Below are 10,714 nucleotides of genomic sequence, written 5' to 3' on the forward strand. Positions count from 1 at the left end.
GAGGCATCCACCTCCAACTCGAATGGTTTGTTTACATCTGGCTGAGACAGAACTGGGGCAGACATAAAGGCCAGCTTGATCTTCTGGAAGGCTGCTAAGGCTTCTTCTGACCAGTTGGAATGGTTCGCCCCTTTCCGAGTCAGGTTGGTAATAGGAGCGATGAGAGTGGAGAATCCCCGGATAAATTTCCTATAGTAGTTGGCGAAACCCAGGAATCGCTGGATAGACTTGAGAGAATTAGGAATGGACCAATTGGCAATAGCTTCCAATTTTGTCGGGTCCATCTGAAGATCCGATCCGGAAATTATATAACCCAGGAAGGGTATAGAGAGTACTTCAAAGGTGCATTTAGATAGTTTTCCATAAAGACGGTTCTCACGAAGACGTCGGAGAACTTCTCGGACTTGCAGACGATGAGATGGAAGGTCTTGGGAGAAGATGAGGATATCATCCAAGTAAACAACGAGGTACTTATACAGGACATCACGAAAAATTTCGTTCACAAAGTGCTGGAACACTGCTGGAGCATTACTCAACCCGAATGGCATTACCAGGTATTCGTAATGGCCATCTCGAGTGTTAAAAGCTGTCTTCCACTCGTCACCACTCCGGATTCTGATGAGATTGTAAGCACCGCGGAGATCTAACTTGGTGAAGATGCAGGCTCCTTTAACTCTGTCAAATAATTCGGTAATGAGTGGTAACGGATAACTATTTTTGATGGTAATGTCATTGAGACCCCGGTAGTCAATGCATGGTCGCAGTCCTCCATCCTTCTTTTTAACAAAGAAGAAACCTGCACCAGCGGGGGATGATGAAGGACGGATGAATCCCTTCTGTAGATTCTCCCTGATATAGTCGCTCATCGCCTCAGTTTCAGGAACAGACAACGGGTAGGTGCGCCCCCTAGGTGGCTTCTTGCCAGGAAGGAGATCGATGGGACAATCCCATTCCCTATGGGGCGGTAGGACATCAGCAGCCTTCTCACTGAAGACATCTGAGAAATCTTGATAAACTGCTGGGAGACTTGACTGTGTCTTAACTTCGGTAGACTTTATGGGACACACTTGGGGTAAACAGGATTGATGACACTGTGAACTCCAAGAGGTAAGCTGCAACGTTGACCAGTTAAACTGTGGATTATGTAGCTGGAGCCAGGGCATGCCCAAGACGATCTCCTGGGTGGCTTGAGGGATGACCAAGAACTTAATCAGTTCAGAGTGTAGAAATCCAACTCCCAGGACCACGGGGGCAGTTTGATGGGAAATATTCCCCTTGGAGATTCGACTTCCATCCACAGCGGTAATATAAACTGGACAGGAAAGTTCACATGTGGATAAGCAGAATTTATTTACCGCAGCTTGGGTGATGAAATTTCCTGCAGCTCCACAGTCCACTAATGCTGATGCGGACTGGAGCCCAACTGAAGTCTCTAACGTCACAGGAAGGATAAGGTCTGGATTAGAAGGAGCTTGACAAAAAGATCCCAACTTGACTCCTCCTTTATAAGTCAGGATCTGGCGTTTTCCCGAACGCACTGTGCAGGAGTTAATCTGATGGCCCGCAGCCGCACAGTACAGACAGAGTCTCTCACGCATTCTTCTTGCCCGCTCTTCAGGAGTTAGGCGGGACCTATTTATCTGCATAGGCTCGTCAGAAGAGAGAGACTGGAACTGTACAGGTGGCATTATCCTTGATCTGCGTGGCACACTCCGGGCGCGTTCATTATTGCGTTCGCGGATGCGAGAGTCCAACTTAATGCACAAGGAGATCAGGTCAGATAATTGAACAGGAAGGTCGCGGGTCGCCAGTTCATCCTTGATCCGGTCAGAAAGTCCATGCCAGAAGGCTGCTACCAGGGCCTGATTATCCCACTGAACCTCTGCGGCCAACGTCTGGAACTGAATAACATATTGTCCCATACTACGGGTACCTTGGCAGAGTTGAATCAGGTCAGCGGAAGCTGATGTTGCACGACCAGGCTCGTCAAAGATCCGTCTGAAAGTTGACACGAAGTCTGTATAGTTGTTAATCAGAGGGTCAGCACGTTCCCACAGAGGAGACACCCAGCTCAGAGCAGATCCAGAAAGTAAGGAGATGATGTAGGCAACCTTGGATCTTGGCGTGGGGAAATTATGTGGCAACAACTCAAACTGGATTTCACATTGGTTGAGAAACCCGCGACATAACTTTGGACTGCCATCATACTTGCTCGGCACGGGCAGGTGCAGACGTGACACTGGAGCTGATGCAGTCGGCATAGAGGAATTCACAGCACTGGCAGGTGCTGGAGTAACAGGAACAACAGGAGTGAGTACACTAGGCAGGGATTGCTGTAGTGTATCTATCCGGGAGGACATCCCTTGCAGAAATTGAAACATCTGCTGCTGCGCAGCCTCTTGACCATCCAGACGGGAGACCAGGTTTTGCAAGGCCTCTGACCCCACACTCCGTCCACCATCTGAGTCCATCGATCCTGGACTTACTGTCAGGTCTGGTCTCGTCTGTGTCCCCAGAGGGGGCGCTAGTGGGTCAGTGGAGGAAACGAGGAGGCTGGATGATGTTTTGCGCAACAGTGCAATAATATTTATTGGCAGATGATATTAAACAGCAAGTTCAAAAACGGCAGTAAATAATAACAGGGAGAAAGTGCAATGTCAATAGTACAGCGTGGGAGCTGAAAGTCTATGGTAACTGAAGTATGGTAAATGGATGAATGATAACTGAAGAAGTGGTAACCGGTAGTGATGATAACAGAAGAACAGGTGCTTGTGAAATTGGTTCTGGTTTGGAAACCAGTGCAGATATTTAAAACAGGAACTTTAGGCAGCAAGGTGTTTAATGGCAAACCTGGTAGCAGAGGCAGGAGTCTGACTTCACAGTGCAGGTGGAAAGCACTGGCAGCAGCAAGCTGTATCACAGGTGTTGGAATGAGACACACCTGGAGTCAGTCTCAACTGCAGGCTGAAGCACACAGGGTGGTGATGAGTGTGAAGCCTGTTTGCAGGTATTGCTGGGCCTTGAAGTTCCACGGAGCTTGTGCAGATAACCAGGAGTACAAGTCTTTAGCCAGAGAGCCAGGAACACAGGAGTAACGGAACAGATCCTTACACATGGGTCGCAGGAGTGGCACAAAGTCCAGGATGCCTGCAGACTGATCCTGCAGTCTCTTATGTACCCCTTGGTCCACAGGGATTGGGTGAGTGAGGGAAAGTGGGTGCGGCCAAGCACCGGATTGGCCGCTGTATACTGGCTGTTTGTAGACTGTCATGGCGGCACCCATGCCGCGGCCCAGCGGGAACGCGGCGCGCTACACGCCCGCTGTCACAGGAGCGCTCCCAGGCCCGCGATGGTGTCCCACGGCAGGGACACAGATGACAGGTGACCGAAGGGAGCCAGGACGGAGTCCGCAGCGGCGGACGGATGCCAGCTTGGTGAGTCGATTCCTGACACCTCTACCCTTACCTCTGGCGAGGAAAGAGGAACCCCAACCTCTTCTGGACTTATGCGACCGAAAGGACTGCATCTAATATTGGGGGTTTTCTTGTGCTGTGGGGGAACAAAAGGCAAAAATGTAGATTTACCCACGGTAGCTGTGGACACCAGGTCCACTAGACAATCCCCAAACAAAACCTCACCCTTGTAAGGTAAAACCTCCATATGCTTTTTTGAGTTGGCTTCACCCGAGCATTGGCGGGTCCACAGAGCTCGCCTTGTCGAAATTGCCATGGCGTTGGCCCTGGAACCAAGCAGCCCCATGTCTCTTTGAGCGTCTCTCATATACAAGACTGCGTCCTTAATGTGGCCTAAAGTTAGGACAACAGTATCCTTGTCCAGGGTATCCATGTCAGTCAACAAGATATCTGTCCATGCTGCAACAGCGCTACAGACCCATGCCGATGCTATTGCCGGCCTGAGTAAAGCCCCTGTATGTGCATAAATAGATTTTAAGGTAGTCTCCTGTCTACGATCAGCAGGGTCCTTAAGGGCCGCGGTGTCTGGAGATGGTAGCGCCACTTTCCTAGACAGATGCGTTAATGCCTTGTCCGCCCTGGGCAAGGATTCCCAACGTACCCTGTCCTTTGCAGGGAAAGGATACGCCATAAGGATCCTTTTGTCTGGAGTTTCCCAAGCTTTTTCAAATAATTTGTTCAATTCCTGAGATGGAGGAAACGTTACCACAGGTTTCTTCCCCTTAAACATGCGCACCCTCGTGTCAGGATCCATGTGTCTACTATTTGTGATAAGGGACGCTTTTGAGACCCTGACGGGCCCTGTGATCCAGTCACATCCGCGGATTGACTCCCTGCTGTTTCCTTGGACTCAGCTTTGTCCATTCTCTTATGTAATAAGGTCACATTAGCATTTAAAATATTCCACATATCATACCAAACATGTGTCGGCATTGCCGACGGAGACACCACAATCATCTGCTCCACCTCCTCCTTGGATGAGCCTTCCGCTTCAGACATGTCGACACACGCGTACCGACACACTCTCTCACACACACAGAGGGATCTTCCTATAAGAGGACAGGTCACCAACAAGGCCCCTTGGAGAGACAGAGAGTGAGTATGCCAGCACACACCCAGCGCCAACTGACACTGGAAACAATTCCCAGATATAGCACTTTTATATTATGTCAATCGTGTAATACACTCACTGCGCCAAAATGTGCCCCCTCCTCCCCCTCTTTTTCAGCCCTGTATCACCGTTCTGCAGGGGAGAGTCCGGGGAGACAGCTTCTCTTCAGCACACTATGGAGAAAATGGCGCTGGTTAGTGCTGTGCGACCAAGCTCCGCCCCCTCTAGTGGTGGGCTTCGGTCCTGCTCAAATTTACAATTAATGGCGGTGGATAAACATATTCACTGACTCTGCAGCCTATATGTGACTAATATGCCTAAAAAAGAAGTATATATTGCTGCCCAGGGCGCCCTGCACCCATCAGTGCCTGCCGTGTGTGTAACATGCGGGAGCAAGGGCACGCAGCGTTACCGCTGCACGCTTACCTCAGTGAAGATCAGAAGGTCTTCTGCCGCCTGAGACGTCTTCTTTTTTCTTATACTCACCCGGCTTCTATCTTCTCCTCTGGGCACAGAATCTAACTGAGGTCTGGAGGAGGGGCATAGAGGGAGGAGCCAGTGCACACCCATACTAAAAGTTCTTTATAGTGCCCATATCTCCTGCGGAGCCCGTCTAAACCCCATGGTACTTACGGAGCCCCTAGCATCCTCTAGGACGTAAGAGAAATAAAAGCTATACAGCAATAATTAGATGCAAACAAAAGCTTTTATTATGAAATACAGGGGAGTATCCGCACCATATAGATATAACATACAACAAACCACCGCAGATGGAACCCGGGTGACTCTAATGCACATGGTAATGTACAGGGTATATATAGATAGGATCTTGTATCAGAAAACACTCAGCACTCCTTATCAAGATGAGTGTCTGCAACAAGTTAGGTAAACTAGAAGAAGTGAAAACACGTTCCAATGGCCGCCATATTGTCGTGCAGCAATACAGATTGTGCAAACTGGTATTAGACATTCACATTTACACAAAGCACAAGATACAAAATAAACAGCAGAAAAAAGACCTAAGCATTTGGGATGTATTATTTAGGAAGTAAATAGAGGTACATTAATGAAAAGCGTGAGTAACAGTCACCAGTCTGTTTGTGAAGGTCTCTAGAGTGGTGGTCTCTTGGACTGTGCAAGGCAGTGAGTTCCATGGTCAGGGCTGCAAAGCTAAAAGTTCAACCCATAAATGAATGACAGGAGATTCTTGGTACTGCTGGTAACAGTCCTTCATCTGTAGAAGCAAGCAAGCAGGGCAGTAAGGAGGCAGAAGCTGCTTCTAGTACCTTGGACAATGTAATGCTGGGCTGGCATCATCCACCCCTGGCGCTCAGCTAGACAACCATTTAGGATTGGTATTAAGTTCTCAGTACATGGAGCAAAAAGCAGGTCATCTGCATAGCAGTGGTAGACCAGGCCATGATGTCTGATTATATAACCCAGTGGTAGCATGTATATTTTATAAAGCATAGGAGATAGGATTGACCCTTGAGGAACATTGCACGACAGTGATAATTATACTCCAGAAGATTTCTCTGACGTCCTAAGTGGATGCTGGGACTCCGTAAGGACCACGGGGAATAGCGGCTCCGCAGGAGACTGGGCACAACTAAAGAAAGCTTTAGGACTACCTGGTGTGCACTGGCTCCTCCCCCTATGACCCTCCTCCAGACCTCAGTTAGAATCTTGTGCCCGGCTGAGCTGGATGCACACTAGGGGCTCTCCTGAGCTCTTAGATAAGAAAGTATAATTTAGTTTTTTTATTTTACAGTGAGACCTGCTGGCAACAGACTCACTGCTACGAGGGACTAAGGGGAGAAGAAGCGAACCTACCTGCTTGCAGCTAGCTTGGGCTTATTAGGCTACTGGACACCATTAGCTCCAGAGGGATCGAACACAGGGCCCGACCTCGATCGTCCGGTCCCGGAGCCGCGCCGCCGTCCCCCTTACAGAGCCAGAAGATGGTTCTGAAAATCGTCGGTAAAAGACTTCGGTCTTCAACAAGGTAATGCACAGCACTGCAGCTGTGCGCCATTGCTCCTCATGCACACCACACACTCCAGTCACTGATGGGTGCGGGGCGCTGGGGGGGGGGGGGGCCCTGAGCAGCAATATTAACACCTTGGCTGGCAAAAAAATCACAATATATAGTCCTAGAGGCTATATATGTGAAAAATACCCGCCAGAATTCCAGAAAAAAAGCAGGAGAAGCCCGCAGAAAAAGGGGCGGGGCTATCTCCCTCAGCACACTGGCGCCATTTTTCCCTCACGGCTTCGCTGGAAGGATCGCTCCCAGGCTCTCCCCAGCAGTGTCAAGCTACAAAAGGGTAAAAAAGAGGGGGGGGGGGGGCACTAAATCTAGGCGCAGTAGTGATATACAGGTTGAGTATCCCTTATCCAAAATGCTTGGGACCAGAGGAATTTTGGATATGGGATTTTTCCGTATTTTGGAATAATTGCATAACCTAATGAGGTATCATGGTGATGGGACCCAAGTCTAAGCACAGAATGCATTTATGTTACATATACACCTTATACTCACAGCCTGAAGGTCATTTTAACCAATATTTTTTATAACTTTGTGCATTAAACAAAGTGTGTGTACATTCACACAATTCATTTATGTTTCATATACACCTTAAACACACAGCCTGAAGGTCATTTAATACAATATTTTTATTACTTTGTGTATTAAACATAGTTTGTGTACATTGAGCCATCAAAAAACAAAGGTTTCATTATTTCACTCTCACTCAAAAAAGTCTGTATTTCGGAATATTCCGTATTTCGGAATATTTGGATATGGGATACTCAACCTGTATAAGCAGCTATAAGGGAAAATCACTCAGTTATAGTGTTCATCCCTGTGTTATATAGCGGTCTGGTGTGTGCTGGCATACTCTCCCTCTGTCTCCCCAAAGGACTTTGTGGGGTCCTGTCCTCTGTCAGAGCATTCCCTGTGTGTGTGCGGTGTGTCGGTACAGCTGTGTCGACATGTTTGATGAGGAGGCTTATGTGGAGGCGGAGCAGATGCCAATAAATGTGATGTCACCCCCTGCGGGGCAGACACCTGAATGGATGGACATGTGGAAGGAATTACGTGACAGTGTCAACTCCTTACATAAAAGGTTTGACGACATACCAAATATGGGACAGCCAGCTTCTCAGCACGTGCCTGCCCAGGCGTCTCAAAAGCCATCAGGGGCTCTAAAACGCCCGCTACCTCAGATGGCAGACACAGATGTCGACACGGATACAGACTCCAGTGTCGACGACGATGAGACTAATGTAACTTCCAATAGGGCCACACGTTATATGATTGAGGCTATGAAAAATGTGTTGCACATTTCTGATATTAACCCAGCTACCACAAAAAAGGGTATTATGTTTCGGGAGAAAAAAACTTCCAGTGGTGTTTCCCCCATCTGAGGAATTAAATGAAGTGTGTGAAGAATCATGGGCTTCTCCCGATAAGAAACGGGTAATTTCTAAGACGTTACTGATGACGTACCCTTTCCCGCCAGAGGATAGGTCACGTTAGGAAACATCCCCTAGGATGGATAAAGCACTCACACGCTTGTCAAAGAAGGTGGCACTACCGTCTCCGGATACGGCCGCCGTAAAGGAGCATGCTGATAGAAAACAGGAGGCTATCCTGAAGTCTATATATACACACACACAGGTATTATACTGAGACCAGCTATTGTTTCAGCATGGATGTGCAGTGCTGCAGCTGCGTGGTCAGATTCCCTGTCGGAAAATATTGATACCTTAGACAGGGACACTATATTGCTAACCATAGAGCATATAAAAGACGCAGTCTTATACATGAGAGATGCACAGAGGGATATTTGCCGGCTGGCATCTAAAATAAGTGCAATGTCCATTTCTGCCAGGAGAGGGTTATGGACTCGGCAGTGGACAGGTGATGCAGATTCTAGAAGGCACATGGAAGTTTTGCCTTATAAAGGTGAGGAGTTGTTTGGGGATGATCTCTCGACCTTGTTTCCACAGCGACAGCTGGGAAGTCAGCATTTTTACCCCATGTTCCCTCACAGCCAAAGAAAGCACCGTATTATCAGGTACAGTCCTTTTCGACCCCATAAGGGCAAGCGGGTTAAAGGCGCGTCCTTTCTGCCCAGAGGCAGCATTTTTACCCCATGTTCCCTCACAGCCAAAGAAAGCACCGTATTATCAGGTACAGTCCTTTTCGACCCCATAAGGGCAAGCGGGTTAAAGGAGCGTCCTTTCTGCCCAGAGGCAGAGGTAGAGAAAAAAGCTGCAGCAGACAGCCAGTTCCCAGGAGCAAAAGCCCTCCCCCGCTTCCTCTAAATCCACCGCATGACGCTGGGGCTCCACAGGCGGAGCCAGGTACGGTGGGGGCCCGTCTCAAAAACTTCAGCAATCAGTGGGCTTGCTCACAGGTGGATCCCTGGATCCTTCAGGTAGTATCTCAGAGGTACAAGCTGGAATTCGAGACATCTCCCCCCCCACCGTTTCCTCAAATCTGCCTTGCCAACAACTCCCTCAGGCAGGGAGGCTGTGTTAGAGGCAATACACAAGCTGTATTCCCAGCAGGTGATAGTCAAGGTGCCCCTCCTTCAACAAGGACGGGGTTACTATTCCACAATGTTTGTGGTACCAAAACCGGATGGTTCGGTGAGACCCATTTTAAATTTGAAATCCTTAACACGTATATAAAAAAATTCAAGTTCAAGATGGAATCGCTCAGGGCGGTTATTGCAAGCCTGGACGAGGGGGATTACATGGTATCACTGGACATCAAGGATGCTTACCTGCATGTCCCCATTTACCATCCTCACCAGGAGTACCTCAGATTTGTGGTAGATTGTCATTACCAATTCCAGACGTTGCCGTTCGGTCTGTCCACGGCACCGAGGGTATTTACCAAGGTAATGGCCGAAATTAGTTTTAATTATCCCGTACTTGGACGATCTCCTGATAAAGGCGAGGTCCAGGGAGCAGTTGTTGGTCGGGGTAGCACTATCTCAGGAGGTGCTACAACAGCACGGTTGGATTCTAAATATTCCAAAGTCACAGCTGGTCCCTACGACATGTCTACTGTTCCTGGGGATGGTTCTGGACACAGACCAGAAAAAAGTGTTTCTCTCGGAGGAGAAAGCCAAGGAGCTGTCATCTCTAGTCAGAGGCCTCCTGAAACCAAGACAAGTGTCGGTGCATCCCTGCACGCGAGTCCTGGGAAAGATGGTAGCTTTCTACGAAGCAATTCCATTCGGCAGGTTCCATGCAAGAACTTTTCAGTGGGACCTGTTGGACAAGTGGTCCGGATCGCAACTTCAGATGCATCGGCGGATAACCCTGTCTCCAAGGACCAGGGTGTCTCTGCTGTGGTGGCTGTAGAGGGCTCATCTTCAAGAGGGCTGTAGGTTCGGCATACAGGACTGGATCCTGGTGACCACAGATGCCAGCCTTCGAGGCTGGGGGGCAGTCACACAGGGAAGAAATTTCCAGGGACTATGGTCAAACCAGGAGATTTCACTACACATAAATATTCTGGAACTAAGGGCCATTTACAATGCCCTAAGTCAAGCAAGACCCCTGCTTCAAAACCAGCCGGTACTGATTCAGTCAGACATCACGGCGATCGCCCATGTAAACCGACAGGGTGGCACGAGAAGCAGGATGGCAATGGCAGAAGCCACAAGGATTCTCCGATGGGCGGAAAATCATGTGTTAGCACTGTGAGCAGTGTTCATTCCGGGAGTGGACAACTGGGAAGCAGACTTCCTCAGCAGGCACGACCTCCACCCGGGAGAGTGGGGACTTCATCCAGAAGTCTTACAGCTGATTGTAAACCGTTGGGAACGGCCACAGGTGGACATGATGGCGTCCCGCCTAAACAAAAGGCTAGAAAGATATTGCGCCAGGTCGAGAGACCCTCAGGCAATAGCTGTGGACGCTCTAGTGACACCGTGGGTGTACCAGTCGGTTTATGTGTTCCCTCCTCTTCCTCTCATACCCAAGGTACTGAGGATAATAAGAAAAAGAGTAAGAACTATACTCATTGTTCCGGATTGGCCAAGAAGAGCTTGGTACCCGGAACTTCAAGAACTGATCTCAGAGGACCCATGGCCTCTGTCGCTCAGAC

The sequence above is a fragment of the Pseudophryne corroboree genome, assembly GCF_028390025.1.
Source record: "Pseudophryne corroboree isolate aPseCor3 chromosome 3 unlocalized genomic scaffold, aPseCor3.hap2 SUPER_3_unloc_5, whole genome shotgun sequence".
Taxonomy (NCBI): domain Eukaryota; kingdom Metazoa; phylum Chordata; class Amphibia; order Anura; family Myobatrachidae; genus Pseudophryne; species Pseudophryne corroboree.